At 43.5% G+C, this 23,313-nt stretch overlaps 1 protein-coding gene and 1 long non-coding RNA gene across 3 annotated transcripts in view; one reads left to right on the forward strand and one right to left on the reverse strand.

Moving 5' to 3' along the window:
- Nucleotides 1-23,313, reverse strand: part of LOC144681873 (RNA-binding Raly-like protein) — a 1,117,315-nt gene that overhangs the window by 287,321 nt on the left and 806,681 nt on the right. The gene's annotated exons all lie outside the window — the stretch shown is intronic.
- Nucleotides 1-23,313, forward strand: part of LOC144681874 (uncharacterized) — a 371,446-nt gene that overhangs the window by 132,867 nt on the left and 215,266 nt on the right. The gene's annotated exons all lie outside the window — the stretch shown is intronic.

A 23,313-nucleotide genomic window follows, 5' to 3' on the forward strand; every position in this document is an offset into this window, starting at 1 on the left:
TATCAAAGAATGTAACTTAATCTAACCTACTCTATCATAATGATTATTGATTGTGTAAATTGCACATAAAATCATCCAGTAACTGTTGCAGGAACACATAGTGTTACATCATGTGAGCCATATTGTGCATTATAATGTGCATTTCTTTCAATACATATCCTGTGAAAATGTACAACTAGTATCATAATATTCTCCCTTGTCATTCAAAATAAATCTGTAATTATAAATACAGAATTTTTATTCATAATAACGGACAATATTCAATTTCAAAAGTTAATTATTAGTGGAGGGACACAAAGCTGAAGTTTCACCAAGGGTGCCTAATACTCTTACACCTGCCTGTCAGGAAGCTGTCACAAAATCATTCCATAAAACCTAGCCTGCTCTTGTCAATTTTACTGGCCTAGTCTATATAAAGATTAAGATGCCCCACATTGCCTTTGTTACAAGCTCCAATAACTTCCAGTTTAATGTTCTGTCCAACAATATAACTACTGTTAGGGGGCCTATAAACTACTCCCATCAATGTTTTCTGACCCTTGATATATTCCTAATCTTCACCCATACTGATTCCCCTTCATGATTTTCTGGGCCAAGGTCCTTTCTCACTAGTGTCCTTATGTCATTCTTTATTATCAGGGCTACCCTTCTTCCATTTCTGTTCTGCCTGTCTTTTCAAAATGAAATTTTGAATATTTATTTCCCAACCTTAGTCACCTTGTAACCATGACTCTTTAATGGTGATTAGGTCTAAATCATTTATCTTTATTTGTGCTACTAGTTTATCTATCTCATTGAGGGTTCAGGCAACACACATGAAGAATGGCCACCTGGACAAGGAACCAGAAGGCATGCAACCTGCACCTGGACATAAATCAGCAGGTTCTGGAGAAGAGGGGCAGAGGAATTGGGGAAAATAATTAAAGGGAGTGGTCAGACTTTTTACAGAGGCCATGATTCCTTCCATAATCCAATGCTGCTCTAATGAACAACAGGCTGTGATTAGACTTAAACCGGGTTCTTACCTTCAGCTGCTGAGGCCCTAAGCTTTGCAATTCCCTCCTTAAACTTCTCCATCTCTCTCTCCCTCCTGCTTTAAGGCCTCCTTAAAACCTCTCCCTTTAACCAGGCTTTTGATTGTTGTAATATGCCTTAAAGGGATAGAAGCATGCCATCACTTTCAGGGAAATGTGTCATGTGACCCAGTCTCAGTTTCACTTTGGCCTGTGAGCAGAACACAGCACAAACAGCTCTGCTGCTGATGCCTTCAAAGCTTTACTGTGCAGTCACCACACTGGGATTGCAATGCTCTCCAATGCCGTGAACTTGTTGTGGTCTGACCAAAACGTCAAACATTGTCTCATGCCATGTGACATGATCATCATGTCATACCTATACTTAATCTTGCTGCCATGCTGTTTGACCACCGGTGTTTTTAATAATGATATGAAGGCACCAGTACACATGACGGATTGTGTAAACACATTTTGCATTCATTTATTTAGACTAGGCACATAAGAACATTTATACAAAGGTTGAAAGCTTGAAGACATTAGCAGGAGAGCTGTGTGTGCTGTGTTTTGCTCATAGGCCAAAGTGAAACTGTGACTGGTTCATATGACACACAGTGCACTGGGAAAGGAGCTTAGCAGAAAAGATGGTTGATGAACAATGACAGACATTTCAGAAAATAGTTCATGGCTCACAACAAAGATACATTCCAGTGAGAAAGAAGGATTCTAAGAAGGGGGTAAACCAACCATGGTTAACCAAGGAAGTTAAGGTTAGTATCAAATTGAAAGAAAAAACATACAATGTGGCAAAGATTAGTGGTAAGCCAGGTGATTGGGAAAGTTTTAAAACCAACAAAACCAAAAAGAAATAAAGAGGGAGAAAATAAACTTTGAGGGTAAACTAGCAAGTAGCATAAAAACGGACAGTAAGAGCTTCTTTAAATATATAAAAAGGAAGAGAGAGGCCAAAGTAAACATAGACGCCTTAGAGAATGAGGCTGGGGAAATAATAATGGGGAACCAGGAAATGGCAGAGGAGTTGAATAAATACTTTGCATCAGTCTTCACGGTAGAAAACATGAATAGCATTCCAAAAATACTAAATAATCAAGGGGCAAAAGGGGGAGGAAATAAATACAATAACTATCACTAGAGAAAAAGTATTAGGGAAACTAATGGGGCTAAAGGCAAATAGGTCCCCTGGACCCGATGGGTTGTGTCCTAGGATATTAAAGGAAGTAGCTACAGAGATAGTAAATGCACTGGTAGTAATCTTTCCAAGAATTCTTAGATCCCGGAAAAGTCCCAGAAGATTGGAGAATGGCCAATATAACACCTTTATTCAAAAAAAGGAGGGAGACAAAAAACTTATAGGCCAGTTAGCTTAACATCCGTCACTGGGAAAATGTTAGAATCTATTATAAAGGATGTAATAGCAGAGCATTTAGAAATACACTATATAATCAAGTAGAGTCAGCATGGCTTCATGAAGGGGAAATCGTGCCTGACAAATTTATTAGAATTCTTTGAGGAGGTAACAAGCAAAGGGGAACCAGTAAATGTAATATATTTGGATTTCCAAAAGGCGTTCGATAAGGTACTGCACATAAGGCTACTTAATAAGATAAGAGCCCATGGCGTTGGTGGTAGTATATTAGCATGGATAGAGGATTGGTTAACTAATAGAAGACAGAGGGTTGGGATAAAGAGGGCATTTTCAGGGTGGCAACCTGTAACTAGCGGAGTGCCATGTGGATCAGTGCTGGGGTTACAATTATTTACAATATATATTAGTGACTTGGATGAGGGAAGCGAATGTACTATCACTGAGTTTGCGGATGACACAAAAATAGGTGGGAAGGCAAGTGGTGAGGATGACACAAAGAGTCTACAAAGCGATATAGACTGGTTAAGTGAGTGGGCAAAAACTTGGTAGATGGAATATAATGTGGGAAAATGTGAGGTTATGCATTTTGGCAGGAAGAACAGAGGAGCGGAATATTATTTAAATGGAGCAAGACTGAAGAAGGCTGCAGCACAGAGGGATTTGGGGGTCCTCGTACATAAATCCAAAAAAGCTAGCATATAGGTTCAACGGGTAATAGGAAAGGCAAATGGAATGTTGGCCTTTATTTCAAAGGGAATGGAGTGTAAAAATAAGGAAGTCTTGCTAAAACTATACAAGGCATTAGTTAGACCACACCTAGAACACTGTGAGCAGTTTTGGTCCCCTTATCTAAGGAAAGATACACTGGCGTTGGAGGCAGTCCAGAGAAGGTTCAGTAGGTTGATCCCGGGTATGGAGGGATTTTCTTATGATGAGAGGTTGAGTAGGTTAGCCCTGTACTTATTGGAATTTAGAAGAATGAGAGGCGACCTTATTGAAACATATGAGATTCGTAGGGGGCTTGATAGGATAGATACTGATAGGTTGTTTCCCCTGTTGGAGAGTCTAGGACCAGAGGGCATAATCTCATAGTAAGGGGTCACCCATTTAAGACAGAGATTAGGAGGAATTTCTTCTCTCTGAGGGTAATGAACCTGTGGAATTCTTTACCATAGAGGGCTGTAGAGGCTGAGTCATTAAGTATATTCAAGGCTGAGAGAAACAGATTTTTAATCAGTAAGAGAATCTAGGGTTATGGGGAAAAGACAGGAAAGTGGAGTTGTGGATTATCAGATCAGCCATGATCTCATTGAATGGCGGAGCAGACTCAATGGGCTGAATGGTTCTGCTCCTACGTCTTATGGTCTTCCCCTCTAGTGGTGCCATGCTGCTATCCCTTAAAAGCATATTGCAACATTGGTCACGTGCTAATATCTGTTTGTGTGGCTCAATGTCAAGCTTTGTTTTATAATGCTCCTGTGACTCACCCTGGGATGTTTTACCACATTAAAGGTGCTATACAAATACATCTTCCTGTCAAGAAAGGAACATTATAATACAGAAATCGTGCAAAATTATCATATTATCTAACACTGCGGATGTTAAAATGATAGTCAGGCAAGAGTGTTACAAAAACGCATCTTTTCAACAGTGATGAGTTAACACAAACTTTGATGTAATCATTACTGAATTAGGCAGCCAGCTTGCCACATTTGAGACTCCCTGCGGGAGACTTCTTGAGGACTTCCCAATGTAACTGCAGACAAAGATCGATGGGTACTCTGGAAGATTGGCAGGAACAGCAGGCTTTAGTCATTCTTACAGGAGTTTGCCAATCTGTTGAAGCTGCAAAGAAAGACGTGTCCTTGTATGGCACATTTCACAACATCAGGACTTGACCAAGCGCCTTGCAGCCCATGAAGTATGTCTTAAGTTTGTCACACTGGTAATGTCAACGCAGCAGCTAATTTGCATGGGGTATTTTGAGGGAATACTCCCCTCACCCCTCGTCCCCCCACAACAGAAAGTTCAAGCTCCGATTTTGAGTATCAATTAATGCTGCTGAAATTCCTGTCACGCAGTGTTAAATAGCTGTCCCACTCCTGGGATGAGATTAGTTATTGTTGGCAAGAAAATCTTTCTGGAATTGAATTGCGCTAGTGAGGTGTCAACTGGACTTGTACTCAGGCTGAAAAAAAAAATCACTGGTTGGTGTGTCATATTAAATTAAACAAAATATTGTTAGCTCCAAGTCTTTATTTTTAGCAATAAGCAAATAGGGATATATTGAGTGTATCCATTTTCCTATCTGGAGCTGAGATTATGAATAAGGTTTGAAGGTTGTCGGGCTGATAATCTGATGCAATTTGTCTGAGAGCCAGGAAACAAGTTCGTCTTGGTGTCCTGGCCAATATTCCTCCCTCAACCAGCATCACTAAATCAGATTAACTGCTCATTATCGTATTGCTGTTTGTGGGAGCTTGCTGTGTACAAATTGGCTGCGGTGCTTCCTGAAATGCAACTGTAGCTACGCTTAAAAAGTATTTATTTGGCTGAAAGGCATTCTGAGATGATAAGAGGCACTATGTAATGCAGGTCCCTCTTTCTTTTATCATGTTGCAGATAATTGTGTTGACTCCTGATAATAGATTCCGTTATTTTATCCGGTATTAAGGTGAGATCATGGGCCTGCAGTTCTCAGGCCCTTGAGAAAATTGGAAATTATGATAGGTTTTGACGGCGTGAACAGGGAAAGAACATTGCTCCCGATTGGTGAGTCACTGGTGAGGGGTGTCATAGGAACATAGAACTTAGGGGTAGGAGTAGGCCATTTAGCCCTTCGAGCCTGTTCCGCCATTCAATGTGATCATGGCTAATCTGGTTGTGGTCTCAGCTTCACTTTCCTGTCTACCCCCCATAACCCTTGACTCCCTTGTCTATCAAAAATCTATCTATCTCAGCCTTGATTAAATTTAAAGGCCCAACCTCCACTAACTTCTGGGGAAGAGAATTCCACAGACCAACCACTCCCTGAGAGAAAAAAAATTCTCCTCATCTCTGTCTTAAAAGGAAGGCCTCTTATTCATAAACCATGTCCCCTAGTTTTAGTCTCCTCTACAAGAGGAAACATCCTCCGGGTATCCATCCTATTCAGTCCCCTCAGGATCTTTTATGTTTCATTAAGATCACCTCCCATTTTTCTAAACTCCAATGGGTATAGGCCTAACCTGTTTAACCTTTCTTTATAATATAAGATGAGTCCTTCATCCCAGGAATGAGTCTAATGAACCTTCTCTGTACTGCTTCTAAAGCAATTATACCTTTTTTAAAATAAGGAGACCAAAACTGTACGAAGTATTCCAGATGTGATCTCACCAAGGTACTGTACAGCTGCAGTGAAACTTCCTGACTTTTATATACCATTCTGGCAATAAACATCAACATTCCATTTGCCTTCCTAATCCTTATTAATTTAATTGGCACTAAGAGGGCAATAATAGAGGATATAAGAAATTCTATACAGAGGGAGTTTGTTGGAGCTTCCATTGCCACAGAGTGGTTGAAACAGAAAGCATTGCATCTTTTAAGGGAAAAAAGATAATTATTTGAAGCAGGGTTATGGGGAGAGCAGCGAGTTTAGATTGTTCCAGCTAAGAGCCAGTACAGATACAATGGGCTGAATGGCCTCCTTCTGTGCTATAAAGTTATGGTTGTTTGGAACATTTGGAAGGTGGAATCATTTCTTATATTAACTATCTTGTGTTCCTTCTCGGTTTCAGCCCTGTCTCTGGTTATCCCCTCACTATTATAGTACAAAAGGGTTTCTTCCTGCAAATATTTGCATCTGCAATTCTTTTTTCCCCAACTTTGTCCTTTAGTTCCCCTATTTTATATGATTTTGCATGCTCCTAGTGGACCTGCACTGTTCTACTGTGAGAACGCAGAGGTCAATTTTCAGTCTTATTTCTTTCGGACTAATTTAGGTCAAACTTGTTTATGTAGTGTTTGCTGATCCTGAGCATGTATTTATCCTGCATTTTGTCTTTACAAGTGTCCCACTTACTCTCTGGAGAAATGATGCGGAAAACTCTAACCCCCGTTTAATTTAAGTCAGCTTTTTAAAAGTTGTGTAGACTTTGTTTCTAACCATCGTTATTTGTGGAACCTTGATCACGTCAACCAAACAAGAGGGGCACAATTGCTGCATGCTACCTGGGTCAGTTAGCATTACTAAGACACTGCCTCTCATGGCCGGCCTGATGTACTGGGTCATGAAGCAGTCAGGTATTACACTTAATAATTCTGACTCAACCACTTGGACATTTCCAATTTCTATTCAGCTAATTTAAATCCTATTAAAATTGTAGTATTAGGATGTTCAGGGCTGAAAGGGTTAATGCGTGGAACTGGAGAAACAGTGCTGCCCACATGATGATGTAAGAGAGAGTCACATGACTAGGAGTCCAGAAGGAGAAAGCTCAGACTGAGTAATAGCTGTAGACTTGTACATCTGTAAATAGTTATGTTCTTACAATAAGTCAGTTATTGTTCAGACATATCTATGTCTCCGTAACCATTCCTTAGTCAGTCACAACCAACATACAACAGAAATAACCTTCTGGCTTTCAAAAAGATTTTCAATCTCTCTGCAGAATAAACTCAGTCTTACTCTCACCTGGAAGGCTGTCAAATGCCCCTAGAGTTAGCATTGCTTTTCCACACTAAACCAGGCTAGCTCATTGTGTAGTTTTCCCTAACTCTTGTTGAGAAGAGAAAACTGAGAGGTGGTCTGATAATAGATCTTCAAGATTATGAAAGGGTTTGATAAGGCAGGTGTTGAGAAGATGTTTTCACTTGTGGGAAAAATGAGAACATGAGGCCATAAATCTAAGGCAGTCACTAATAAATCCAATAGGGAATTCAGCAGAAACTTCTTTATCCAGATGGTGGTTAGAATGTGGAACTTGCTACCAGGAGAATTAGTAGATCCATTTAATGGGAATACATGGATATGTTGATGGGATTAGATGAAGGGCAGGGATGGTGGGCATGGGGTGGTGAGGAGGAGGCTCGTGTGGACCACAGTAAATGCTTTAACATTCCACATATCCCTGACAAATGAGGTTACACAACCTGCCTTCCGGTTAAATCTCTCTCGCTCCTGGACTTTCTCTAATCCTGTAAATTATAATTGTCAACTTGCTTTGCTGTCAGCCATTTTTCTGATATTCCACCTGCACTGCCATTTCGTTACTGCTACTTATCTGAGGGCCTTATCCTAGCTGTTCTATTGTCCAACACATATGGATATTAATAATCCCTGTGGGTGAAAGGGTTACCAGAATAGTATCAGGGATGGGGAAATTCAGTTCTGTGGAGAGACTAAACAAGCTATGATTGTTAGAGCAGAGTAGGTCTAGGGGGAATTTAATTGAAGTGTTCAAAATTTTTATGAAGGAAAAAGAGAGGAACTTTTCCATTGAGGGTCAGTAACCAGAGTCTGCAGAAATAAAATAATTGGCAAAAAAGCCCGTGAGAAGATGAGCATATTTTTTAATCAGCCGATTTTTAAGGTCTAGGAATGCTCTGTCTGAAAGAGTGATAGAATCAGATTCAATAATAACTTTCAGAAATGTGGGTATGTGCCAAGTAAATGGTGGGCACTTTGTGAAGGCTGTGAATGGCATCAACAATAACTTGGAAGGATTGGGGCCGGGGGTGGGGGAAGGAAGAGGAAAGAAAGATCCCCTACTTTGTAAAGCAAAGCAAAAAGAAAAATCAAATCAAATGTATTTTTTAAGGCTGAACAAAGCAATAAACCCAAAGGACAGACTAGAGATATCTATTACAACCCCAAGCACCATGCTCGGATGTGTGAAAAAGTATCAGAAAGCACAGAATTTACTACACAGCAACACACAATTTCATAAATTTTTATTTGACAATACTCATCTCGCTGATATTAGGATCATTTCAACAATATGACCATCACTTAGATTTGACTGTGTGGGGGACATATTGGATTAGGCCCATCTTTGGGTGCAGATGTCACAATGGGTAGAAATTTCCCCCCGTTGAGGGAGTTGTGTGGGGACAGGCGCAGACCCAATCGACATCTCCGATTAGGTCCGCGCTGCCATTTTATGTGGGCGGGCCAATTAAGGAAGCTGTGCGCTCCCTGTGCGGGCGGGGGCGGGTTCTCTTGAGTTGGGAGTGCACTCTTTCGCGCATGCAAGATTAGCTTTAAGTTTTAATAGTTCAATAAAGTGTTGAAAAATTTTTTATGACATGTCCCCTCATGTGAAACTGTCACATGAGCATTCATTTCAATAAAAATCTTTGAAAAAATTTAAAATTATTCATGAAACCTCATCCCGCCTGTGGATGAGGTTCCAAGAAAAACGCAAAGGCCGTCTGGGCTCTTCAGCTGCCTGCCAACCTTAAGGTTGGACGGGCAGCTCCGTAAATTATTTTAATCGTTAGTTAAATGGCCTTTGACAGTTCGGCGGGTGTGCAGCCGAGTCAGCTGCGTGCCTGCCGAACTGAAAATCTAAATGACGCGAGGTAACATCGAGACGCATGCCCGACGTCACCCCTTGTCATTTTATGCCTCGGTGAGCAGGCCCCGCCCCCACTCACCAAGCCGAAGATTCTCTCCAATGCGTGATTACTATGAGCCTGGTGTCTCTGTGCTGCCCCCTCATTTCAGTAATTTCAGTGTACAGCCCAATGTGGAATGTGCTGCTGACCAACTGCACATTTGAAAAAGGGCCCAGTAGTGTGCATGGCTGGCAGGTGTATCATCTAGCCTGCACCTCTGAAAGGCAACTAAAGGGAAGCTGGACTCGTTGTACAAGATATGCTGCTCATTCTCTGTGGCTTCAAGGGGAAACATGCCAAAGGGAGAAAGGGGCAAGAGAGAGAGGGCTCCCAGGTTTCCTAGAGGGATTGATCCAGAGATGGAAAGGTGGAGAGGAACAATGTTTCCACAAGGAGTCCCTCGAGACACAACCTGAGAAGGGAATGGGAGCAGGGAGGTCAATTTCCGGAAACTGGTCCCGAGGACTTGGCAGCAGTGCCGAAAGAAGTTTAATGACCTCACGGGAGTGGTCAATGTCAAATGACATTTGCTATCCCCCACACCACTAACCTCTCATGCTGTCCAGGGCACCACACCTCTATAATTCGTCCAGCCACAGTCCCTAGCAGTCAGGACCAATGTTTCCTGTAGGCTATGTGGCTGCACAGCAACCCAGAAGTGGCCACACAGACAGTTTTAAGTCACTGTACATGCATATTCATGCAAAAATTAAATAAAGGGGCCACGTACTCAATTAAATCACCTGCGCACTGCAAAAAGAGAAGAGTGGGAATGTTAGCCAGGACCCAAGCCTACTGTACGGAAGTGATGTGGAGCATCTGAACATCTTTCCAATGCTGTCAACCTCACAGCCACCTCTCGCTAACTCCACATACCTCCAGCTATTCAGTCATGGCAGGCACATCATCCAAACTCAGTGCAACACAATCGCTGACATTCTGCCTTCTCTCTTGCAGGATAAGGTGGTCTATAACAGGAGGGAGCAGCAGAGAACCGCAGGGGGACAGACACATCTGCATCACCTCTGGAGGAAACGGTTCTCCACATTATGGAGCTGGCTGCGACCGAGTCCATGGCATAATCTGATTCTTGCAGCCACCAGCTCAGCTACTGGCACCGCAAAACCTTAGTGCCTAGTACAGAGTTGGGATCTGCATGTGGTGAGTCACTGGACTCAAGTGGGCTACAGCCAGGCCAGGAGGAAAGGGTAGTTTGTGTGCCAGCCTAGAGAGCAAAGTCACAGATGAGTTCTGCTGCAAGGGGACTCAGATGAGGTCTTTGATGTGGTGGCATACAGGACAACACTGATTGTCATGCCCACTGCGATGATTGGTACATTGGCTGGCCTACCAGTCAGCCTGTTGCCACTGTCAAGGAGCATGGAGGAGTCTGACTCCAACTTGGCTTGGCACAGGACATCGCACAGAGTTTGCAGCCCATTCTTTCCAACGTTGATGTAGTAGCTAACTCCATGACAGCACTAGCATGTGGTGCAGCATCTGATGGCGGCTGTCTCAGCTTCCACTGCAGCACAGGCAGAAACCACCCAACATGTCAGTGCTGCAGTGGAAGCTCAGGCTGAGGTCATGAGACCTCTGCTGGTTGCCATGCAGACTCAGACTGCTGCCATCATGGCTGTGGATCTCAACGCTCAAAGGAGCTTGCAGACCAACACAGCAGCCCAGCAATCTGTCCTTCAGGTGGTGGGAGTGGCAGTGGCTTTGTGGTGCACTAACATTCTCTCAGGGTGGCAATGTTCCAAGCACTGCCACTCTACTCATGCCCTTGCTGTTGCCTCAGCCAGGCAGCACAGATTGCTGCCACCCATGCTGAGATGGTGCTAGTCCAAAGCTGGGTCTTCGAGGTCCAGAGCTGCTCGAGGTCGCTCTCCAGGGCCATCTGCAGTTTCCCCAGTGAAAGTCAGCAACCTTCCGCCTGCCATGCTATAGCCACTGAGGTAGCACTGTGTAGAACAGGCAGGGACAGCCACGAGCCAGGCACTAAGGGAATGTAGAATGGTCATCAGTTGAGATTTGTACATATCATTGGGAGTGTTTTTGGATCAAGTTGTTATGGAAAGGTTTTTTGATAGTGACTTTTATTTTAGAATTAGAATTAGAACCAAGAGGATGCTATGATAGCCTTTTTTGATTCCTTCACCCCACCCCACCCCACTAGGGCTATCTGTACCTTGCTTGTCCTGCTTTCTACCCTTAAATTATCACATTCCTTAGATAATATCACCACCTTCAACACCTCTTTGTCCTTTTGTCTGTGACATCTTTTGGCAATCTCCGCCTATCACTGGCCCTCTATCCAGCTCTACTTGTCCCACTCCCTTAAACTAGCTTATATTTCACCTATTTTTACTTAGTTCTGTTGAAGGGTCATTCGGACTCGAAATGTTAACTGTGTTCCTCTCCGCAGATGCTGCCAGACCTGCTGAGTTTTTCCAGGTATTTTTGTTTTTGTCGCAGGTTAGACAGACTGGGCTTGTTTCCACTGGAGTTTAGAAGAGTGAGGGGTGACTTGATTGAAGTATATAAGATCCTGAATGGTATTGACAAGGCGGATGTTGAAAGGATGTTTCATATTGTGGGTGAGTCCGGAACTAGGGGGCAGTGTTTTAAAATTAGGGGTCGCCCTTTTAGGACAGAGATGAGGAGAATTTTTTTCTCTCAGAGGGTTGTGCAACTTTGGAATTCTCTGCCTCAGAAGGCAGTCGGGGCGGGGTCATTGAATATTTTTAAGGCAGAGGTAGATAGATTCTTGTTAGGCAAGGGAATCAAAGGATATTGGGGTTAGATGGGAATGTGGAATTAGTAATACAAACAGATCAGCCATGATCTTATTGGATGGCGGAACAGTCTTGACAGGCCGACTGGTCTACTTCTTTTCCTATTTCGTATGTTCGTATGTAAATACATCCTTCAAAGTCCTTCATCAAAACTCCTTCACTTCCAAAAACTTTGCAACAGGTGAAGTGAGTCAAAAGCATCTCCCCTGCATGTTGGATAGCTGGCCCTTTAACGTAATGCTCGTCGGGTTGGGGGTGGGGGTTTCGCTGGTGCAGCTAAACATATGTTCAGGCAGGAGTGACTATGAGTGGGCGTTAACTGCGTGGTCCTTATTGGCAGAATGTACGTCAGCCTCAGAAGCAGTTTGCCACGATGGTCTGTCCACTTTACGCACTTCTCTTGCACTCAGGGGGTGCCCACACTAATTACAAATATGGTGCGCTGTGGGGGTCAGCACTGGAAGCAGTGCACCGCCATTTTCAGCTTTGCCATGGAGCAGGATTTTGCAGCCTGTGCTTATGAATAGACAGGGAGCTCATAGTACACTCTGAATGTGTTTTGCTGGACAAAGTATGAAAACATAAAAGTACAAAAAACATGAAAGCACACAAAGCCTATTGGTGAAATGCTTAAAAAAATAACTACCTTTAAACATTGTGCTCCAGAGCTAGAACAAGATTAGTCAGAGCTACAGCAGCACTGAAACATTTCAGAGATTTGTTTTCGGATATTGCAGGTGCCATCCAATCTGTTCCATCTCTATCTAATTTGTACTGCGGTTACTCAGCTAATTGCAGCAGGTGGTTTGAAGTTGTTAAAATGAACTTATCCCTTTCCACTGATTTATTTAAACATTTGTCAAATCTTAACAGCTGAAAAGAATTTTTGACCTCAAGCGGTGGGTACCTAGGTGTCAGCTGTGGCTCAGTTCATAGCACCCTCGCCTTTGAATCAGAGGGTTGTGGGTTCATGTCCCACTCCCGGAAACCAAGAACTGTGATTGTACTCAAAAGAGTTGCAATTTGTGACTGTTAATAACTCGAAAGAGTGCGAGGTGTCAGCTGTGGCTCAGTTCATAGCACCCTCGCCTTTGAATCAGAGGGTTGTGGGTTCATGTCCCACTCCCGGAAACCAAGAACTGTGAATGTACTTGAAAGAGTTACATGCGATCTGTTGATAACTCGAAAGAGTTACCCCATTTTGAGGTGTCAGCTGTGGCTCAGTTCATAGCACCCTCGCCTTTGAATCAGAGGGTTGTGGGTTCATGTCCCACTCCCGGAAACCAAGAACTGTGATTGTACTCGAAAGAGTTGCAATCTGTGACTGTTGATAACTCGAAAGAGTTTCCTCCAATGACCAAGTGAGTGAGGTATAGTCAATGCCTACTATACAATTCCATGGCTCTTGCTGACTTAGCTGGGCAGCAGTTGGGGTGACGCAGTTGACCTTGGCACTCCAGCGCTGGGTATTGGTGGTAGCAAATCAGCCAGGGATTGTCTTCTGATTCCTATGTATGTATGGCTGGCATGGGGACTGGACTGGGTTTAGCTACAATGCCTTCTATTGTTGAATGATGTGATGTTATTTGATGTTTAATGGATTGGACAGTGGCCAATTTCTATGAAGCTGCGCCTCAGCATCACAAAGGAGAAGGCAGGAATATATTTGAGGTGGGGTGGAGTGGGGGGGGTGGGGGGGGGAGTGGTCTTTTGTCAAAATATAGGCAGCAGATTAATTTTAATTGATCAAACCTAAAGGCGAAGCACATGAAAGAACACTTAAGTTTCCAGTGCACACAGCCAGCTGATGAAGGGCTTCCCTTACTTGTTAATCAGCAACAAACCTTAAACAGCAAGTTGAGAATACATCAAAGCTTTGAGTTAGACGTTTAGATAGATATTCATCAAGTCTGTCCTTGATCATCCTGCACGATCTGGCTCTGTTCCAGTGGTTACTAATCTGTTCATTTACACATAGCTCATCGCAGAAACCAGAAACAATAAATCATTAAAACTGCCTCTCTCTTGAATTAACATCTGTAGGCACCCAGGACACAGGAAAGTGAGGAACACTCCAGCTCGAAGAGTACTTTGGGCTACAGTATGTTAGTATGGCATTAGGGAAGTGTAGCGTGTTCAGGGGGAGCAGGTTTGGGACTAATGGGACTAAAGCTCTCCATCACTGGGGTTTTTCTCATCTCATGTCTGGGACAGTTGTAGACTCATTGATAGAGATAGATGGCTGTGATTAGTCAATAACTCCATTACCATTGTATCATGTGATCATCAGGATGTTAGAAGGCAAACTAGATGGACGTTAGTCTTTATGTGCCCAACAATTCCTATGTGCCTAAGTGGATTACTGCCAGCACCCCAATGGCTCAATGAAGAAATGCAACATCTCAAGTTTAGCAGTGTGGTAATGAAGACAGTGTGAATGGCCTCAGTATCACCTAAATAGGAGTGGCCTGGCAGTGCTCACTGGACTCAAACAGATAATGGTTACCTGAGTGAGATGTTGGAGAAATGCTGGTGCCAGTCAAATTGCAGCTCAGCATAAGCCAACATCATCTGCAGAAAATAGTTCAAAAAGATGGACTTCCGAGTGTTGAGTGAGTATATGAAAGAAGGGGGATGGGGGTCACTTAACCCCAACCCAGCCAGCGGGAAGCACTCTTTTCTTTATTCTTTCATGGGATATGGGTGTCACTGGCAAGGTCAGTATTTAATGCCTTTGAATTGCTATTGCAAGGGGCAGTTAAAAGTCTACCACATTGCTGCAGGGTAGGTAAGGGTAGCAGATTTCCTTTCCTAAATGGAACCAGATGGGTTATTCTATCAGTGGTTGTTGTTGTCATGATCACCATTACCAAGACTAGCTTTATGTCGCAGATTTTTAAAATTTAACTAAACTGAATTAGCTGCTTTGGTGGGATTTGAATCTATGTGCCCAGAGCACTTGCCTCTAGATTATCACTATGCCACCATCTCCCCACATTCACCTGTGTTCACGTTGTATGTTTAAACTTGGCACATTCTATGCACCTAATAACTCTTGAAAGGGTGATGTTTATTTGAGAAATCTGAAAGAATTTGAAAACAGAGCAATCTTCTCTAACATTAAAGTAGCAGATTGAATTCAACTAGAAATAAACAATCCATCATTAAAGCTTTAAAAGGGGAGGAAGTACTAGAGGGAGAAAACATTGAGCTGAAATTTTCTCTTTGGTTGTCATTTCAAGTGTGTTACGAGCATGGAGACCCTCAAATCAGGACATCTCCATTGCTGCACTACTATAGCGTGTCTCACTGACGGGTAACATCTTCCTCCAGGCTGGAATACAAGGGTGACAGAATAATCCTTCAGTTATATACTGCCTTACATATTGTTTACAAGGTCTTGTTGTGTACCTGGCTCAAGCAAAAGCTCTGGGTTCAAGTTCAACCCCAGGACTTGATGACCAAGGAAGGTGTGTTCTTAATGTGGCCAAACAGATTGAGTATCAACCTACAAATCATTCCAACAGACGCCAATGGCAGGTGCTAAGAGTGGGACAGATTCCTGGTCAGCCATGTGATGGAAAGAAAGTTGGAACCTCTACCATCACTAACCATAGCTCCAGGCTACAAAATACATGTAAATATGTATGTTGCCTCAGCACTTGGACTCCCTGAATGATCTGTAACACACCACCACCACATTGCTAATAGAAGATTATCTTTTATCTCAAGCGGGCTGGAATACAAATGGTTCATAGTTATGTAAGTTTTATATATAACCCTGGTTAGCCCCTATTTAAGGTACTCCTCTTGTTCCTCTGTCCCATACTGTCTCTAGTGAACATAGTACAGTGCACCATTATATAGGTTGGAGGTCCAGATAGCCTGTTCCACTGCCTGAACCTTGAACTTATTTTAGGTCCTGCAGCTCAGGCAGGATATACTGGCCATGAATGGGGCATAGTGCAGATTTGCCAGAATGATACTAGGGCCTAAAGGGTTGAATTTTGAGGAGAGGTTGCATATTGCCTTGAGTTTGGAACATTGAGGGCTGATCTAATTGAGTTCTTTAAAATGATAAAGGGATTTTGATAAGGTAAGTACAGAGAAGCCAATTCCTCTGTCAGAAGAATCCAGAACAAGGAGGTACAGTCTTAAAATTAGAGCTTGACCAAATCAGGGAGCACTTTTTCACATAAAATCTGCAATTCTCTCTCCTAGATGACAATGTATGTTGGTTTAATTGAAAGTCTCAAGACTGAGGTGGATATCTTTCTATTAGATAAGGGTAGTAAGGGATATGGAGCAACAGTGGGTAAATAGGATTGAGGTACAGATAACTGAATGGCAGAGCCAGCTGTGGGGTTGAGCTGTCTCCTCTAGTTCCTATGTCCCACACTAGATTGAAAACAGAACAGAGCACCATTAAATAGGCTGGAGATCTGGATATCCGGTGTCTGTGGAATGCTCCAGTGACAACACCAGAGCATTTAATGGTCTCCATGTAAGGACACTCGAGGTTTTTAATCAGACAACGCTAATTGGAATACAACTTATTCTTTAAAATCCACTTCAAACAAAAGCTACTCCCCCTTTTATTTATTGGGGCATGTTTATCGCCAAAACATAATTTAGGGAGGTAAGATATTCCATTGTTGTTTTCTGAATGTGAATTAATAGGTATAATATTGAGAAATAAGAGCAGTGATTAAAAATGCCTTTCCATTTGGTGACTGTGTAATCCTGGCAATGGGACAGTAATGACTCAGAGGCTGCCCAACTCCACCCCCCTTCAACTCACCACACACACACAACCTACAGCCACCCTACCCCCATACTTGCCTCAAAACTGGTTCCCAAACCCCAATGAGGGGATTACATTCTTTATAACTATCGTTGTTGAAGGATTTGAGTGAGATTTTCAGTTTAAGTCGAAGCTCGGCGATTTCCAATGATCAACTTATTGAAGCAACATGAATAATTTCTGCTTTGGAAGCCACACATTCCAGACAGCAGTGATACTTTGCAGGTTCCGCAGCATTGGTATCAAACCTGGTGTGTTTAATACCGCACAAAGTTTGTGAAGAAAGCTGAATAGGGTTTCCCTTTCTTTTCTAAAAGAGGAAGTTGTGAAAAAGCTGACCTAAGCTATACTAACAAAATGCTTCAGTGCCATCTGACATCATCGATAAATATTCCTGCCAAATTTTCCTGCAACAAAGTATTAGAGCCCTGCCTTGTGCGGCAGTGTCATCAAGATAAGGGTCGATTTGAGACTTTATAGTCTTTTGGTTGCTCAATGCTGAAGGCATTTATATCTGTGCAACAGATTTACAACTTCCACCACAGCGACTAGTGACTCAATTGGCGATACGTAAATCATTCCTTTCTGTATTTATCTCTGTGGAAAATGTCAAATTAATAAATGTCTGCAGATAATAAAAGTAAAATCTGGTATAGTTTTCTTCACCACTGCAGAATGGTTGGAAGGGTTGAATTACAACGCCAAAGAGTTTTCCAATATCACACATGTAGCCATGTGTGTGGGGGCCATGTAATGGTGATGTCACTGGACTAGCAATCCAGAGGCCCAGGCTAATGTCCTGCAGACATGGGTTTAAATCCCACCATGTGAACTAGTGAAACTTAAATTCAATTAATAAAATTTGGAATTGAAAGCTAGTCTCAGAAATGGTGACCATGCGGCTAAGGTTGATCGTTGCATAAATCCCATCTGGATCACTAATGCCCTTTAGGGAAGGAAATCTGCCTTTCTTATCTGGTCTTATCTACACGCGATTCCGCAGCAGCAATGTGGATGACACTTAAATGCTGAGGTAACCCTAATTTGATGGTGAGTTGCTCTTCTCACTGTGCTACTCCTGACATCTGCCGCTCCCCCTATCTATGGCAGTTGTCTAATAGCCAACACTTGGGGTAGCGGCAAGTGGGATCTCTCTGGTAATAAGTTAACTCCAGTTGAACAGAGCTGACAGTGGAAGATTGAAACCAAGCCAAATGTCTGTGCATGGTCCCATTTGTGAAGCAACCTGGTCCTCCGGAGACAGTTTAGGATTGACCAACCGGATCCGGAAGTATCCACAAGTTCATGGGAATTGATATTTCTCCCAATTGGATCCAGATAGCTCTGCAAGGGTAATGTGGTCCTAACTGAATGAGCAGTGGGCAACTTGATGTTCTGTGCACTGGGAAACTGTGCAACTGTGATCGCAACAGTTTCTCTCCACAGCCTCAGGACCTTCCCCCCACCACCACAGCTCCATTCCCTAACTCCAGTTAGATTGCACATGCAGACATCTTAAAGAGACCACTCCTTGTGTGGGGCCTATTTGTTTCCTGTGTGCTAAGTTCTGGACTGTTGCATGGCCCTGCACGCCCACAGCTTACAGGGAACATTGCTTCAATCTAAGCCTCACTGTTTGCCAAACTAATCCAGGTTCTCTGGACTTCGGTGAGCAGGATATATCCTTCTAGGGAGACAGTACATATTCTGTAAAAAACTCTACTTTTTTTTAAGAAGCTTGACCTGGAGATTCTAAGGCATGGTATTGGGCTGCAACTCAGTTGGGTCAATTCAGGAGCCAGACTCAAATATGAAGGCCCCTGAAGCTCTGGAGACCTGTTAGTGTCCATGGAACCATGCGCCAGTATGAGTCAGCATCTTCAGCCCAGCAGGGGCAGGAATTCACACAGTTACCTGCCGTGCCAGTCTGTGTCCAATAGCTAGCAATACTGGCCTGGATCTCAAACTATTCCAGGGTTTCAGCAATAGCATTCACTGATCAACTGGAGCCACACAGCGGCGAGTGATCGACAGTTTCTCTCCACACCCAGAGGACCCTCCCTCCACCACCAAAACTCTATTTCCTAACTCCATTCAGCAATTAATCTGAACATCACCCTCTGGAATGGCAGCTCCATTCAAAGCTGCGCCTAATACCAGTGTGAACTTCTCCTCTCCTGAAGGCAGTAGCTGCCCACAAGGCTGCCCAATAAAAGAGCTGGGTCATGTCATGGTCTCGGAGGCATTTCACATAAAACAGTGGTTTGTGCCAACGCTGGGGTCACCATCAGGGTTTCTAACACTCCAGGACTGACCTGCAAGCCTTGAGGGATTAAACTTTGATCTCCTGATCCCTGCTGCAAGAAAGTTAGGAGAAAAATCAAAGGGGCATTTAAAAATCGTGTGTCTTTTTCACATTTCCTTGACCATTTTGGTCTATTTGTTTCAAAAATATTGGAGATTGGGAAAATAGCTGTTTGATGGGATAAAGCGGCTGGGGAGGAGGGTTGAAAGCTCGTGATTAAATCTCCAGGAATATGCCTAGTCAGAATTGGCAACCGTAGCTCCTACCAAGGAAGAGCAAACACCCTCGGTGTTGATTCAGCCGCCTCTGAACAAGGTTTTCATCATTCAGGTGAGCAGCAGCATCTGGACAGATGCTGATAATTAAATGATAATGATCACATCTCTCAAAACAGAGCCCTGCTCATCCCCAACCTGCTCCTCTGTGTTGCACAGACCCAAGGCCATGCAATATTTCCTTGCTTAATATTTTCAGTCATGAAATGAATGTTCCCAATCTCTGAGAGCTTCATATCTAGTTTCCTCTTCTTCCCCTGACCTCCAGGCAGCCAGAGGAAATTGCGTTTCATTTTTTTTTCAACAGCCCGAGGGATTTTTGATTAGCCCTGCTTTGACTGATATTAAGAGAATAACTGAAGTTACAAGCCCCCAGAGAGAAAACAAATTCCTTCAACACACCGATAAGAACAGAGCTACAGTAAAGGAGAGAGACAGAGAAATCTCTTGTGTGGGGAACACCAATCCCTACAATAAAGCCACAAGAGATTTGTAAAATATTATCAGAAAAGCACACTACTGCGAGTATCAAAGTTGAGACGAAAATAATGAATTCAAAACTAGTGCAGCCCTGGGATTAAAGACACGGAAATTGGTTTTAAAAAGGATTACAAAAAAATATATATAAAAATCAATAGCTGAGGGATTTTCAATTCATTTCATTATATTCTGTGATTTCTCAAGTGTATAAAAGTTCGCATGAGAAAGTCCAAGTCACGGTTCCTTTACAGAAAAGAATTAGAAGACAAATATTTAAGTCAGTTCAAAACCAAGGTCAAATATGGGCCACCTGAGGGCAAGGGTCACATGTGGGCTACAGACCAGAAAGCCCCAGTAGATCCAGAGTAATTCTGAAGCAAGTTGACCCCCGCTGCAACAATATGACAATCAAGCCTTTGCTGCTCATTGCTAGGGCAATCTTGGGTTAGAACACCAGAACCTCCTACTGAAAAGTGTGGGTGATGATGGGTCAGAGACAATTAGACTCCACCCTCCAGCATTGCCCTGGATTCTCCAGAAATAACCTAAACATTAGAACACTGCAAGCAACTCAGGGAAAAAAATATATATAGGGCCAATTAAAAAGAAAGTTCCTTACACATTTCTGATTATTGGTTATAAAGCTATTTGATGCATGAAGAAAGGCAAGAGTCAAGTATCATCCAATCAGGTAATAGGGATTCTTTTTACCTTTCAATGTGTGTGGGGGAAGTGGGGCACATCTGGAATATGGATATATTGGGCTATCAAAGGCAAAGGTGTGGGTGCACAGCAGCTGGAGGCCGGAATTCATGTGATGACACATTGAGGAATATGTTCCAGCAGAGTTGGAAACCTTGCTGGCAACAAACACAAGGGCTGGATTTTACGGGGTGCCTCGGTCCCCATCGCCTTCGACTAAAAAGTCGGTGGTGAGCCCACCCACAAGCCTGATGGTTGTCCTATAGGAGTTTAACACTGGCAGCAGTGTTAATTGCCTTAAGGCACCTATCTCGGGAGGAAGTCCTGCCTTCGAGAGCTGCCAGCCAATTGGATGGCCGGAAGTGCCATAGTCCTGGCAGTGCCAGGTGGGAGCGGTGGCTGCTGCTGGGATTATAGCCAGTCCTGACTCAGAGGTAAGTCCAGGCCAGCAAGGATGGGGAAGGTGCAGAGCCTGGTGAGGGGCTGTCGATGTTTGGCAGGGTTGGGGGCGATGGGGGGGTGAAATATGATCTTGAGTGGGTGGAGGAATGGGGTGGGAACTATGACCTGGTTTGGGGGGGGGGGGTTGCCTCCGATGGGCCCAGGAGATCCGCAAATGAGCCTTTCCCACTCCCCCACACTTCCCAACAGCAGCCCCTGCAGCTGGAATGGGCCTCCCCCTGCCATGGGATGAAGCCCTTAAGTGGCCATTAATAGGCTGCTCAAGGGCCTCAGTAGGCTTGAGTTGGTGGGCCACCTGACAGCCCTCCCTGCCTCCCCCCCCCAAACAGGGTCAGGGACAGGTGGGTAGGCAGCAGGAAGGCCACCTGCTAGATTTTACCAGCCCCCTGCTTACAACCCTGCTGGGTGGGGAGCGTAGAAGCCTGCCGTATGTGGACTTGGACATTGCCAAATAGCCACAGGGTACCCTCATGGGACAGGGGGACGGAGGGGGGGAGGTGTGGGGGGGGTGGACAATGGAGTGGGAAAGAATAAAAGATCACCTGTAGATTAGCCTGACAATAGTTTGTCAAATCTCCATCAGCAACAAATAATGAGAAGAGTATCAAATAGATTTGGTGTTGCATCGAGCTTCATCGGCGTTGAGCTTGCCTTGGTCTATTACTGTGTTCTACAGTTCACACTGAGCAATAGCTAGCAATCTATGTGCATTTAGTACAGTGGCAGGCACTTCTGTGCACTCTACGATTCATAATATCTTTGTGTCAAGTGCCATATATGAAGGGTAAACAGCCCACAAATTGGATGCCAGTTACAGAACAGAAGCTAGTACACGAGACAGAGGAAACAGCAGTCAACTATCCAGAGTCTAAGATGGATGCAGAGGACAAACATGCTCCATATGCCTTTCCTAGTTACAAGCCTCTAAAAGCTGTTGAAGGACATACAAAATGCAAATGAGTCATTTATTCATAAGGAAAATCAAACTGGTCAACAAAAAACCAATGGTAATTAAGACAGGCAATTCCACCATCTGTGTGAGACACAGGTTCTCAGCTCCTCCAGTAGCTCAGGACACTAAGACGACAAGGGACTGAATAAAAGGAAAGGCCCAGGTTTGATCCCTGATCTCTACTCAGGCAGCTGAATACAGCCAGGGTCTGAACTACACCCCAGTGAGCAGTGAGTGCCTTCAGGAGGAGAGAGGAGGGGAGACATTTGCCAAAACTAAAATGGAGGTCATCATAACAGAGCGGTTTGATTTTGACATCTTTGAAATCAGGCACCCCTGATTTAATGTTCATATCCATTTCTCAGCTAATAACAACAAGGTCATGTGAATAATACAACAATGACTTTCATATTATATATATATTACATATGGATATAAAAAATATAAACATTCTAAGGCACCTCACAGGAGCACTTTCAGACAGAATTTGACACTGGGATTATGCCATAGGCAATCTTACTTTACAAGGTGGGCAGTTGATAAAGCTTAATTAGAATTGCTGTGCATGGGGAGGCTAGATTTCTAATAAGCAGTTGCAGAGTTCGAGTAGCTGCATCAGGCATACTGGATCAGACTTCCTAATTATAGCAACTTAAAAGAAGTGAGAGAAAGATAAAGAAGTGGAGAGGTTTATAGAGGAAATTCCAGAGTTTAGGGCCTAGGCAACTGAAGGCATGGCTGCCAAGGGTGGAATGAAGGAAGTTGGGGATGCACAAGAGGTCAGATTTAGAGGACAAAAAATCAGAAAGGGCTGTGGGGCTGGAGGCTCTGGGTAGATTTCCCTGGGTGCTAATCCCCATCCCATAATCATTCTTTATGTGTGAACTTAGATGGCAAGTGATGGAAGGCAGTTTGGTAATGGAGGGAGTCACTAGCAAGCCCTATCTTGCTCTTACCAGGAATCCCCACAAATCCACATCCATTGGAATCACTGGATAATGAACAGGACCTGCAGTTGTGGCTGATGTCCCTCTGCCTAACCTACAAGATACTGAAGCTAAATATAATAGCATAGACTGTTCCCCAGCTGAGAAAATCATATGCAGCAGCACAGGCCAAAAATACAGCCCAATACCTACAAGTGATTTCATTCTCACTCAGTCCGCCTACTAATGAGGTAATTGAGGAAAATTTTGAAGAGATGATGAGGGTGGATGAAAGAAGCACAAAATATTCCTTGAAACACATGATGATATAATGGCCAATGGTCAGCGTCACCACAAGGCTACATAGTGCAAACAACCTATAGGAAAAACCTCACTTAAGCCAACAAGCTTTAATACAACATGCTTCTTGTGTGATGTTCTATATTTCATCATCTCAAGTTGATTCCACCACATTCAGTGACTGACCTGTAACCAAGGCCAGAGTTTCAAATTAGTGCAGGGCCTGGGTCAGAGGTGGAAGGGTTGTAATTTGGTGCTGCCAGCCTCCGTACTAGTTTGCTGCCACGATCCTGACCCTGAGCCATTTTC

The sequence above is a fragment of the Cetorhinus maximus genome, chromosome 6 (assembly GCF_964194155.1).
Source record: "Cetorhinus maximus chromosome 6, sCetMax3.hap1.1, whole genome shotgun sequence".
Classification (NCBI taxonomy): domain Eukaryota; kingdom Metazoa; phylum Chordata; class Chondrichthyes; order Lamniformes; family Cetorhinidae; genus Cetorhinus; species Cetorhinus maximus.